General features: G+C 47.0%; 1 protein-coding gene across 1 annotated transcript in view; it reads left to right on the top strand.

Annotated features, from left to right (window-relative positions):
• Window positions 1-653: 653 nt before the first annotated feature.
• The window catches only part of LOC139392627 (neuronal cell adhesion molecule a), a 139,176-nt gene continuing 127,243 nt past the window's right edge, over window positions 654-12,586 (top strand). The window contains exon 1 of the mRNA XM_071140738.1: window positions 654-773. The gene's annotated coding sequence lies outside the window, so the exon portion shown is untranslated. The remainder of the gene's footprint in view (window positions 774-12,586) is intronic.

The raw sequence follows: 12,586 nt of genomic DNA, 5'->3' as shown, positions 1-12,586 counted from the left end.
GCCACCTGTCCTATGGCTGGTGACGATGGCACGTGTGTCCTACTGTCGGCCTACCTTTTTTTTCTTCCAGAATTCGATCTCTGGAACAGATAAGTCCAAAATCACCAGTGATTCTCTCACAATATGTTCATCATATCCCCCAAACCCCTCCCCAAATTAAATATGGTACTGTACAAAACGTTCTTATTTTGGGGTCTGGATTCCCAGCCTATAGCAGTATCCTAACAGTCCGTGAAAACACCAAGCCTAGCCTACAGAGTGCTAATCTTTATCACCAAACATGACTAATTCATAGGGCAGATATAAAAGGTCTACTGCTGCACAATTATTGTTTTATCCACAGCACACCATCATCCATCTATTATTTGTCATCTATTTTTTTTAATCATCATCCATCTTTTTTCAATATTTTTTTCTTTCTTCCAATCATCCATCCATCTGTCTGCAGGTCCGGTCGCAGCCGCTCATTAGCCGGGGTCGCTGCAGCTGCGCGCTCCGTTCGTTCCTGAGCTCCTGCATTCTTCCTGCACCGGAGCGGTGGGTTGCGCGTGCGCGAGACGGCGGCAGCAAGAGCGCTGCTCGTTTGACAGCGGCTCGGGAAAAGGGAGCTGGTGCTAGAACCGGAGAACGGAGCAGAGGACCACAGGCTGTGAGGCTGCAGCAGGGAACGAGTCAGAGCACTGCCCGGAGACAGGAGACAAAAACCAACTCATCCTCTTCTATTCCTACAGCTGCGAGAAGAGAGAAAACCCTGTCCACGTTTGCTTTAACAGGTGAGATTTGTGGGCTCTTTTAATTAAATTTTTCTGCTGGTGGTTATGATTTTTTAATGCTGTTGTCTTGTGTAGGCTGTGCTGTGTATGTATGTATGATGAAATCCTCGCTGCTTTGCTATGTGAATAATGCGCATTTGGTGCAGTGGATGGATGTGTCAAGTCCAAGAGAGGATGGGGTGGCGGTCCAGTTGTGGATTTCCCATAGAAACCGATGATGTTGCTGATATTTATGTTGTTGGCGTCAGGTGTGAATATGGAGGCTCGACATTATGTCGGTGTTTTTAGAGACGAAAGGGACATCATTTGATCAAAGGACAACACAGGCAGCAATAAGCGACAATGTGATTCCGAGCGTCTCTAGGCTATGATAACATACATTATTGTCGTTGTCTTGTTTGTGGTGGCTGCTTATCGTGTGATGATAATTATTATTTAATTTACCATATTAATTCATTTATTATGCTATATTCCATCCTTTGTGTGGAGAAAATATGTTTTGCCGGCCGGCATTATAGTTCAAGGGATTAGGCTATTGATGTCAACAGTCTATCAATGGCGTGGCCAGCTGTAAATTATATAATCGTGAATGAATTCCCTATTGGAAGCCTATCAATTAGGTAACAGTTTAGTGATGAGGCCTATATAGGCCTATGTGTCGTAAAGATGTGAGACATTTGAGAGGAGAAAGCGGGTGCAGCAACCACGTAGACCGACACAGACATTTCACGCTGCAGCAATTATTCTAGGCTAACCCCGTCTTTTATGCATGCGACCTATGAATGTGCTCTCTGCCCTTTGCATCGTGACACGCGGTAACGACCAATAACGATTAACGAGACGTTTATTCCCAGTAGTATAATAATACCGTTGTAGGCCTAGTCTGTGGTTGGTGTCATTTTATATAGGTCAAGGCCTGCTATACCGAGTAAAGCTGACGTGGGCTATAGATTCCCCCCAACTCCACATCATCACCATCTGTGAGGTTCAGAACGTCAGGGGGATCTCACAGGTAGAATCCCCTGAGCTCGATTGACTCCAAACAGCAATGCAAATGCTTCACACACAGTATATGGTTGCGTCCCAAATGGCACTGGCCAAAAGTAGTGCACTATGTAGGGAATAGTGTCCCATTTTGGAGGCCACCATTATGTTTCTACTGACTACAGTAGGCCACTGTTATGTTTCTACTGACTACAGTAGGCCACTGTTATGTTTCTACTGACTACAGTAGGCCACTGTTATGTTTCTACTGACTACAGTAGGCCACTGTTATGTTTCTACTGACTACAGTAAGCCACTGTTATGTTTCTACTGAGTACAGTAGGCCACTGTTATGTTTCTACTGACTACAGTAGGCCACTGTTATGTTTCTACTGAATACAGTAGGCCACTGTTATGTTTCTACTGACTACAGTAGGCCACCGTTATGTTTCTACTGACTACAGTAGGCCACTGTTATGTTTCTACTGACTACAGTAGGCCACCGTTATGTTTCTACTGACTACAGTAGGCCACCGTTATGTTTCTACTGACTACAGTAGGCCACCGTTATGTTTCTACTGACTACAGTAAGCCACTGTTATGTTTCTATTGACTACAGTAGGCCACTGTTATGTTTCTACTGACTACAGTAGGCCACCGTTATGTTTCTACTGAATACAGTAGGCCACTGTTATGTTTCTACTGAATACAGTAGGCCACTGTTATGTTTCTACTGACTACAGTAGGCCACCGTTATGTTTCTACTGACTACAGTAGGCCACTGTTATGTTTCTACTGACTACAGTAGGCCACCGTTATGTTTCTACTGAATACAGTAGGCCACTGTTATGTTTCTACTGACTACAGTAGGCCACCGTTATGTTTCTACTGACTACAGTAGGCCACTGTTATGTTTCTACTGACTACAGTAGGCCACTGTTATGTTTCTACTGACTACAGTAGGCCACTGTTATGTTTCTACTGACTACAGTAGGCCACCTTTATGTTTCTACTGAATACAGTAGGCCACTGTTATGTTTCTACTGACTACAGTAGGCCACTGTTAGGTTTCTACTGACTACAGTAGGCCACTGTTATGTTTCTACTGACTACAGTAGGCCTTATCAGATGGTCCCATGTAGAGCCATATTATGGTCCCATGTAGAGCCATATTATGGTCCCATGTAGAGCCATATTATGGTCCCATGTAGAGCCATATTATGGTCCCATGTAGAGCCATATTATGGTCCCATTGTGAGGCTGATATTATTTCATGCTGATACTGTATATAGATCTTTGTTTGACATGTTGACAACAAGTCCTCCTTCCCAAATTATAATGTGGTAAAAAATGAAAAGTTAAACACGAGTCAATAATCCGTTGGTAAGGGCGATTGAACAGATGTTTTGAGATATTTCTGTAGTGACCAGGACAAGGATGAATTCTGTATATACCAGGGTGTGTTTGATTGGTGACATGTTGACAGATGTCCGGTGGCATTATTCTCTGGTGTGTGTGTGTGTGTGTGTGAGATCCTCTGATTTGTAGACCCCACATGGTGCTGATGATGATTCCATGGTTGTTGTGATATGCTACTTTGGGAAAAGCCTGAGAACTGGAGTAGTGGGAGGAAATAAATAGCTATTTTGAATGTCACTGTGTTTGTCTGTGTGGGGTTTGAAGGGATTTTATGAATGTCACTGTGTTTGTCTGTGTGGGGTATGAAGGGGTTTTATGAATGTCACTGTGTTTGTCTGTGTGGGGTTTGAAGGGGTTTTATGAATGTCACTGTGTTTGTCTGTGTGGGGTTTGAAGGGATTTTATGAATGTCACTGTGTTTGTCTGTGTGGGGTTTGAAGGGGTTTTATGAATGTCACTGTGTTTGTCTGTGTGGGGTTTGAAGGGGTTTTATGAATGTCACTGTGTTTGTCTGTGTGGGGTTTGAAGGGGTTTTATGAATGTCACTGTGTTTGTCTGTGTGGGGTTTGAAGGGGTTTTATGAATGTCACTGTGTTTGTCTGTGTGGGGTTTGAAGGGATTTTATGAATGTCACTGTTTTTGTCTGTGTGGGGTTTGAAGGGGTTTTATGAATGTCACTGTGTTTGTCTGTGTGGGGTATGAAGGGGTTTGAAGCATGTGAGCTGTTTCATGATGCTGTTTCCAAATGTTGTCCTTTGTGGTGTGGGTTACGACATCGGTCATACTTGGGGAGATGTGACCCTGAGACATGACCAGAAAAAAACTCTGAGCCTGGGCTGTAGGATATAACCAGAGGTCAGAGTTGATCCTGGTTATCCATAACTCTACTTCCCAGCTTTGAACCCCAACCAGGACTAACGGTCAGCTACACTAACTGTTATTGTGTAAGACATTAACATAAGACAGAGCCTTTATATGGGATCTTGTTCCCATCTTCCCCCTCAGTCAAGATTCAACATGTTCCCATCTTCCACCTCAGTCAAAATTCAACATGTTCCCATCTTCCCCCTCAGTCAAGATTCAACATGTTCCCATCTTCCCCCTCAGTCAAGATTCAACATGTTCCCATCGTCCCCCTCAGTCAAGATTCAACATGTTCCCATCGTCCCCCTCAGTCAAGATTCAACATGTTCCCATCTTCCCCCTCAGTCAAGATTCAACATGTTCCCATCGTCCCCCTCAGTCAAGATTCAACATGTTCCCATCTTCCCCCTCAGTCAAGATTCAACATGTTCCCATCTTCCCCCTCAGTCAAGATTCAGCATGTTCCCATCGCCCCCCTCAGTCAAGATTCAACATGTTCCCATCTTCCCCCTCAGTCAAGATTCAACATGTTCCCATTGTCCCCCTCAGTCAAGATTCAACATGTTCCCATCTTCCCACTCAGTCAAGATTCAACATGTTCCCATCGTCCCCCTCAGTCAAGATTCAACATGTTCCCATCTTCCCCCTCAGTCAAGATTCAACATGTTCCCATCGTCCCCCTCAGTCAAGATTCAACATGTTCCCATCGTCCCCCTCAGTCAAGATTCAACATGTTCCCATCTTCCCCCTCAGTCAAGATTCAACATGTTCCCATCTTCCCCCTCAGTCAAGATTCAACATGTTCCCATCTTCCCCCTCAGTCAAGATTCAACAACATGTTCTTATCTTCCACCTCAGTCAAGATTCAACATGTTCCCATCGTCCCCCTCAGTCAAGATTCAACATGTTCCCATCTTCCCCCTCAGTCAAGATTCAACATGTTCCCATCGTCCCCCTCAGTCAAGATTCAACAACATGTTCTTATCTCCCACCTCAGTCAAGATTCAACATGTTCCCATCTTCCCCCTCAGTCAAGATTCAACAACATGTTCCCATCTTCCCCCTCAGTCAAGATTCAACATGTTCCCATCTTCCCCCTCAGTCAAGATTCAACAACATGTTCTTATCTTCCACCTCAGTCAAGATTCAACATGTTCCCATCGTCCCCCTCAGTCAAGATTCAACATGTTCCCATCTTCCCCCTCAGTCAAGATTCAACATGTTCCCATCTTCCCCCTCAGTCAAGAGTTAATAACATGTTCTTATCTTCCACCTCAGTCAAGATTCAACATGTTCCCATCGTCCCCCTCAGTCAAGATTCAACATGTGCCCATCTTCCCCCTCAGTCAAGAGTCAACATGTTCCCATCTTCCCCCTCAGTCAAGATTCAACATGTTCCCATCCTCCCCCTCAGTCAAGATTCAACAACATGTTCTTATCTTCCACCTCAGTCAAGATTCAACATGTTCCCATCGTCCCCCTCAGTCAAGATTCAACATGTTCCCATCTTCCCCCTCAGTCAAGATTCAACAACATGTTCCCATCGCCCCCCTCAGTCAAGATTCAACAACATGTTCCCATCTTCCCCCTCAGTCAAGAGTCAACATGTTCCCATCTTCCCCCTCAGTCAAGATTCAACATGTTCCCATCCTCCCCCTCAGTCAAAGCTCTCAGTATACAGCCACTGTCTAGGGGGCACCCAGCCCTCAGCTCTCAGTATACAGCCACTGTCTACCGGGCACCCAGCCCTCAGCTCTCAGTATACAGCCACTGTCTAGGGGGCACCCAGCCCTCAGCTCTCAGTATACAGCCACTGTCTGGGGTGCACCCAGCCCTCAGCTCTCAGTATACAGCCACTGTCTGAGGGGCACCCAGCCCTCAGCTCTCAGCATACAGCCACTGTCTAGGGGGCACCCAGCCCTCAGCTCTCAGTATACAGCCACTGTCTGGGGGGCACCCAGCCCTCAGCTCTTAGCATACAGCCACTGTCTGGGGTGCACCCAGCCCTCAGCTCTCAGTATACAGCCACTGTCTAGGGTGCACCCAGCCCTCAGCTCTCAGTATACAGCCACTGTCTGGGGTGCACCCAGCCCTCAGCTCTCAGTATACAGCCACTGTCTGGGGTGCACCCAGCCCTCAGCTCTCAGTATACAGCCACTGTCTGGGGTGCACCCAGCCCTCAGCTCTCAGTATACAGCCACTGTCTAGGGGGCACCCAGCCCTCAGCTCTCAGTATACAGCCACTGTCTAGGGTGCACCTAGCCCTCAGCTCTCAGTATACAGCCACTGTCTAGGGGGAACCCAGCCCTCAGCTCTCAGTATACAGCCACTGTCTAGGGTGCACCTAGCCCTCAGCTCTCAGTATACAGCCACTGTCTAGGGGGCACCCAGCCCTCAGCTCTCAGTATACAGCCACTGTCTAGGGTGCACCTAGCCCTCAGCTCTCAGTATACAGCCACTGTCTGGGGTGCACCCAGCCCTCAGCTCTCAGTATACAGCCACTGTCTGGGGTGCACCCAGCCCTCAGCTCTCAGTATACAGCCACTGTCTGGGGGGCACCCAGCCCTCAGCTCTTAGCATACAGCCACTGTCTGGGGTGCACCCAGCCCTCAGCTCTCAGTATACAGCCACTGTCTGGGGTGCACCCAGCCCTCAGCTCTCAGTATACAGCCACTGTCTGGGGTGCACCTAGCCCTCAGCTCTCAGTATACAGCCACTGTCTGGGGTGCACCCAGCCCTCAGCTCTCAGTATACAGCCACTGTCTGGGGTGCACCCAGCCCTCAGCTCTCAGTATACAGCCACTGTCTAGGGTGCACCCAGCCCTCAGCTCTCAGTATACAGCCACTGTCTGGGGTGCACCCAGCCCTCAGCTCTCAGTATACAGCCACTGTCTAGGGGGCACCCAGCCCTCAGCTCTCAGTATACAGCCACTGTCTGAGGTGCACCCAGCCCTCAGCTCTCAGTATACAGCCACTGTCTGAGGTGCACCCAGCCCTCAGCTCTCAGTATACAGCCACTGTCTGAGGTGCACCCAGCCCTCAGCTCTCAGTATACAGCCACTGTCTGAGGTGCACCCAGCCCTCAGCTCTCAGTATACAGCCACTGTCTAGGGTGCACCCAGCCCTCAGCTCTCAGTATACAGCCACTGTCTGGGGTGCACCCAGCCCTCAGCTCTCAGTATACAGCCACTGTCTAGGGGGCACCCAGCCCTCAGCTCTCAGTATACAGCCACTGTCTGGGGTGCACCCAGCCCTCAGCTCTCAGTATACAGCCACTGTCTAGGGTGCACCCAGCCCTCAGCTCTCAGTATACAGCCACTGTCTGGGGTGCACCCAGCCCTCAGCTCTCAGTATACAGCCACTGTCTAGGGGGCACCCAGCCCTCAGCTCTCAGTATACAGCCACTGTCTAAGGGGCACCCAGCCCTCAGCTCTCAGTATACAGCCACTGTCTGGGGTGCACCCAGCCCTCAGCTCTCAGTATACAGCCACTGTCTGGGGTGCACCCAGCCCTCAGCTCTCAGTATACAGCCACTGTCTAGGGGGCACCCAGCCCTCAGCTCTCAGTATACAGCCACTGTCTAAGGGGCACCCAGCCCTCAGCTCTCAGTATACAGCCACTGTCTGAGGGGCACCCAGCCCTCAGCTCTCAGTATACAGCCACTGTCTAAGGGGCACCCAGCCCTCAGCTCTCAGTATACAGCCACTGTCTGGGGGGCACCCAGCCCTCAGCTCTCAGTATACAGCCACTGTCTAAGGGGCACCCAGCCCTCAGCTCTCAGTATACAGCCACTGTCTGGGGTGCACCCAGCCCTCAGCTCTCAGTATACAGCCACTGTCTAGGGGGCACCCAGCCCTCAGCTCTCAGTATACAGCCACTGTCTAGGGGGCACCCAGCCCTCAGCTCTCAGCATACAGCCACTGTCTGGGGTGCACCCAGCCCTCAGCTCTCAGTATACAGCCACTGTCTAGGGGGCACCCAGCCCTCAGCTCTCAGTATACAGCCACTGTCTGGGGGGCACCCAGCCCTCAGCTCTCAGTATACAGCCACTGTCTAGGGTGCACCCAGCCCTCAGCTCTCAGTATACAGCCACTGTCTGGGGTGCACCCAGCCCTCAGCTCTCAGTATACAGCCACTGTCTGGGGTGCACCCAGCCCTCAGCTCTCAGTATACAGCCACTGTCTAGGGGGCACCCAGCCCTCAGCTCTCAGTATACAGCCACTGTCTGGGGGGCACCCAGCCCTCAGCTCTCAGTATAGAGCTGCAATGGTTGTGCTTGTTGTTTTATCAGATCAGGAACCACATTAAATTAACATGACTGGTTAGAGATTGATGGATTGGAAAATGGGGGAAATTTCATACAGGAGATATCTAATGGTTCTGGTAAGTACTTGAGGTTGCCATAGTGACTACCTCGAACAGCTGTTGTTGTTTTCCTGCTGGTGAAATCCAGCTTGCTGTGTTTTTGGCTTTTTCATCAATGCATTAATAAGTCAGTCAGTCATTCAGTCAGTTATTAATGGTTAAAACCATGTAGAGCCCAATGACACTGCCAGGCCAGATGGACTAACAGCAGTGGTCATCTCTAGTCACCCACGCACTGCCCAGGTCCCATGGTCTTGTGGAGAAAGTTATGGTTTTGATGACCCAGTGAGGGTTAGTCTAACTACCACACACTCCATATACAGAACAAAGAGAGTTGGCCTGGTACACCTCTGGCAGGAGGAGAGGAGAAGAGAAGAGAAGAGAGGAGAGGAGAGGAGAGACATGTTGACAGCACCAGCTGTGCCAGAGCTCTTCTGAAGCGTAACGCCGTGAACCATGAGGATAATGAAAGACGACATGGCATGTTCCACCTCTCCCTTCTCCCCCTTCTCCCCACCTCTCCCTTCTCCCTACCTCTCCCCCTCTCCCCACCTCTCCCCTCTCCCCCCTCTCCCCACCTCTCCCCACCTCTCCCCTCTCCCCACTCTCCCCACCTCTCCCTCCCCCTCCTCTCCCTCCCCTCTCTCCACCTCTCCCCTCTCCCTCCCCTCTCTCCACCTCTCCCCTCTCTCCCTCCCCTCTCTCCACCTCTCCCCTCTCCCTGCCATCTCCACTTCCCCCCTCTCTCCTTCCTCTAACTCCACCTCTCTCCCCTCTCCATCTCTCTCCTACTCTCTCCTCTCTCCATCTCTCTCTCTACCTCTCCTCTCTCTTCTCTCTATCTCTCTCTCTACCTCTCCCCTCCCCTCTCTCCCCTCTCCACCTTTCCCCTCTCCCTCCCCTCTCTCCACCTCTCCCTGCCATCTCCACTTCCCCCCTCTCTCCTTCCTCTAACTCCACCTCTCTCCCCTCTCCATCTCTCTTCTACTCTCTCCCCTCTCTTCCTCTCCAGCTCTATCCCTCGCCAGCTCTCATTCCTCTCCCCTCTCCCATCTCTCCACCTCTCTCCCCTTTCTACGTCTCTCCACCTCTCCCCTACTCTCCCTCCCCCTCCACTCTCTGCCCTCTATGATGACTTAATGATAAAGACCCCTGCTGTGAGGCTTCTGTAGATGCATGCTGAATAGATATCTGCTCTCATCATCATTCATCCATTTTGATTGTGTTTGAAGATGAGGTGCTGAAATATCAACTTGGGCAGGTTATTTAAATAGTGGCTCAGTGAGAGATGGATAAAACCCCCAGAGCAGCCTCTCAGATCCACCCCATTGCCATGGGCAACAGATGGGTGAGTGGGGAGGTCAAGGAGGAAACGGACCCAGAGTTATACTGGACTGGTAGTACAGTAGTTTTCAGTAGCTGTATTTCAGCAGAAATACACACACACACACACACACACACACACACACACACACACACACACACACACACACACCCTTTGTTGTCTTGGCAGTTCAGACGTTTGTGCCATTTTTAATTGCTCAGTAAATGCCACTGGTGGCCTGTTTCCTGATTTAAGATGTAAGACCTGCTTATGTCCAGAGAGAGCGAATTAAAGCCAAAGCTCTTGTTGGGAAATCACCACATTCAATGGGGTCTGTGATTGGAGAGTTCAAAGGTCGCTGTTTAATAAAGATTTGGGGAGATCTTTCTCATTGAGTGAAATGTGGCAGTTTTTTTTAGGAGGAAAATCGTTCCAAACTCTCTCTCCAACTGCCACAAGCCCCAGGCACCTAAGACGTGGATGTGGATTAAGGCAGCCCCCCCCACCTCTCTGATTCAGAGGGGTTGGGTGAAATGCAGAAGACACATTTCAGTTGAAGGCAGTCAGTTGTACAACTGACTAGGTCTCCCCCTTCCCCTTTCCTTTATAGTACAATGAAGGTTTATGGAAGACAAGAATTGATCATCAGGACTTCACACAGTAAGGTGTTGCAACTTTTTATCCAATTTGAGTTTGTAAAGGGAGAGGTTTACAGGTTACTGTTTAAAAAATATTTGGTAGTATTTAAATTGACATTGACTGACAAAGTTGGTTTTTGGAGGCAAATCTGCAATCTCTTTCCATCTGTCATTAGCTAAGTGCAGACATGGTTTATAGATGGTTTATGAAATATAATAATTAATAATCAGAGGATTTGATTAATTTAAAGTTGATCTTTGGCTTTAATTAGGTGGGAAAAAAACGTTATTTTTGACTTTGTGGCAGGTGTTCTTTTCACTATGAACAAATAATATGCTAATGCTTGCTTCTACACCTGCATTGCTTGCTGTTTGGGGTTTTAGGCTGGGTTTCTGTACAGCACTTTGAGATATCAGCTGATGTACGAAGGGCTATATAAATTTGATTTGATTTGATTTAATGCCTTGTACATAGTATGGTGAGTTTAATGCCTTGTACATAGTATGGTGAGTTTAATGCCTTGTACATAGTATGGTGATCTTAATGCCTTGTACATAGTATGGTGAGTTTAATGCCTTGTACATAGTATGGTGAGTTTAATGCCTTGTACATAGTATAGTGAGTTTAATGCCTTGTACATAGTATGGTGAGTTTAATGCCTTGTACATAGTATGGTGAGTTTAATGCCTTGTACATAGTATGGTGAGTTTAATGCCTTGTACATAGTATGGCGATCTTAATGCCTTGTACATAGTATGGCGATCTTAATGCCTTGTACATAGTATAGTGAGTTTAATTCCTTGTACATAGTATAGTGAGATTAATGCCTTGTACATAGTATGGTGATCTTAATGCCTTGTACATAGTATGGTGAGTTTAATGCCTTGTACATAGTATGGTGAGTTTAATGCCTTGTACATAGTATGGTGATCTTAATGCCTTGTACATAGTATAGTGAGATTAATGCCTTGTACATAGTATGGTGAGTTTGATACCTTGTACATAGTATGATGAGTTTAATGCCTTGTACATAGTATGGCGATCTTAATGCCTTGTACATAGTATGGTGAGTTTAATGCCTTGTACATAGTATGGTGAGTTTAATGCCTTGTACATAGTATGGTGATCTTAATGCCTTGTACATAGTATGGTGAGTTTAATGCCTTGTACATAGTATGGTGAGTTTAATGCCTTGTACATAGTATGGTGAGTTTAATGCCTTGTACATAGTATGGTGAGTTTAATGCCTTGTACATAGTGTGGTGAGTTTAATGCCTTGTACATAGTATGGTGAGTTTAATGCCTTGTACATAGTATGGCGATCTTAATGCCTTGTACATAGTATGGTGAGTTTAATGCCTTGTACATAGTATGGTGATCTTAATGCCTTGTACATAGTATGGTGAGTTTAATGCCTTGTACATAGTATGGTGATCTTAATGCCTTGTACATAGTATGGTGAGTTTAATGCCTTGTACATAGTATGGTGAGTTTAATGCCTTGTACATAGTATAGTGAGTTTAATGCCTTGTACATAGTATAGTGAGTTTAATGCCTTGTACATAGTATGGTGAGTTTAATGCCTTGTACATAGTATGGTGAGTTTAATGCCTTGTACATAGTATGGTGAGTTTAATGCCTTGTACATAGTATGGTGAGTTTAATGCCTTGTACATAGTATGGTGAGTTTAATGCCTTGTACATAGTATGGTGAGTTTAATGCCTTGTACATAGTATGGTGTTCTTAATGCCTTGTACATAGTATAGTGAGTTTAATGCCTTGTACATAGTATGGTGATCTTAATGCCTTGTACATAGTATGGTGAGTTTAATGCCTTGTACATAGTATGGTGAGTTTAATGCCTTGTACATAGTATAGTGAGTTTAATGCCTTGTACATAGTATGGTGAGTTTAATGCCTTGTACATAGTATGGTGAGTTTAATGCCTTGTACATAGTATGGTGAGTTTAATGCCTTGTACATAGTATGGTGAGTTTAATGCCTTGTACATAGTATGGTGAGTTTAATGCCTTGTACATAGTATGGTGTTCTTAATGCCTTGTACATAGTATAGTGAGTTTAATGCCTTGTACATAGTATGGTGATCTTAATGCCTTGTACATAGTATGGTGAGTTTAATGCCTTGTACATAGTATGGTGTTCTTAATGCCTTGTACATAGTATGGTGATGTTAATTCCTTGTACAGGAGGCCTACA

This window comes from Oncorhynchus clarkii, chromosome 33 (genome assembly GCF_045791955.1).
Source record: "Oncorhynchus clarkii lewisi isolate Uvic-CL-2024 chromosome 33, UVic_Ocla_1.0, whole genome shotgun sequence".
In the NCBI taxonomy this organism is placed as follows: Eukaryota; Metazoa; Chordata; class Actinopteri; order Salmoniformes; family Salmonidae; genus Oncorhynchus; species Oncorhynchus clarkii.
The sequence above is the reverse complement of the archived record's forward strand: the minus strand, read 5'-3'. Positions and strand labels throughout refer to the sequence as shown.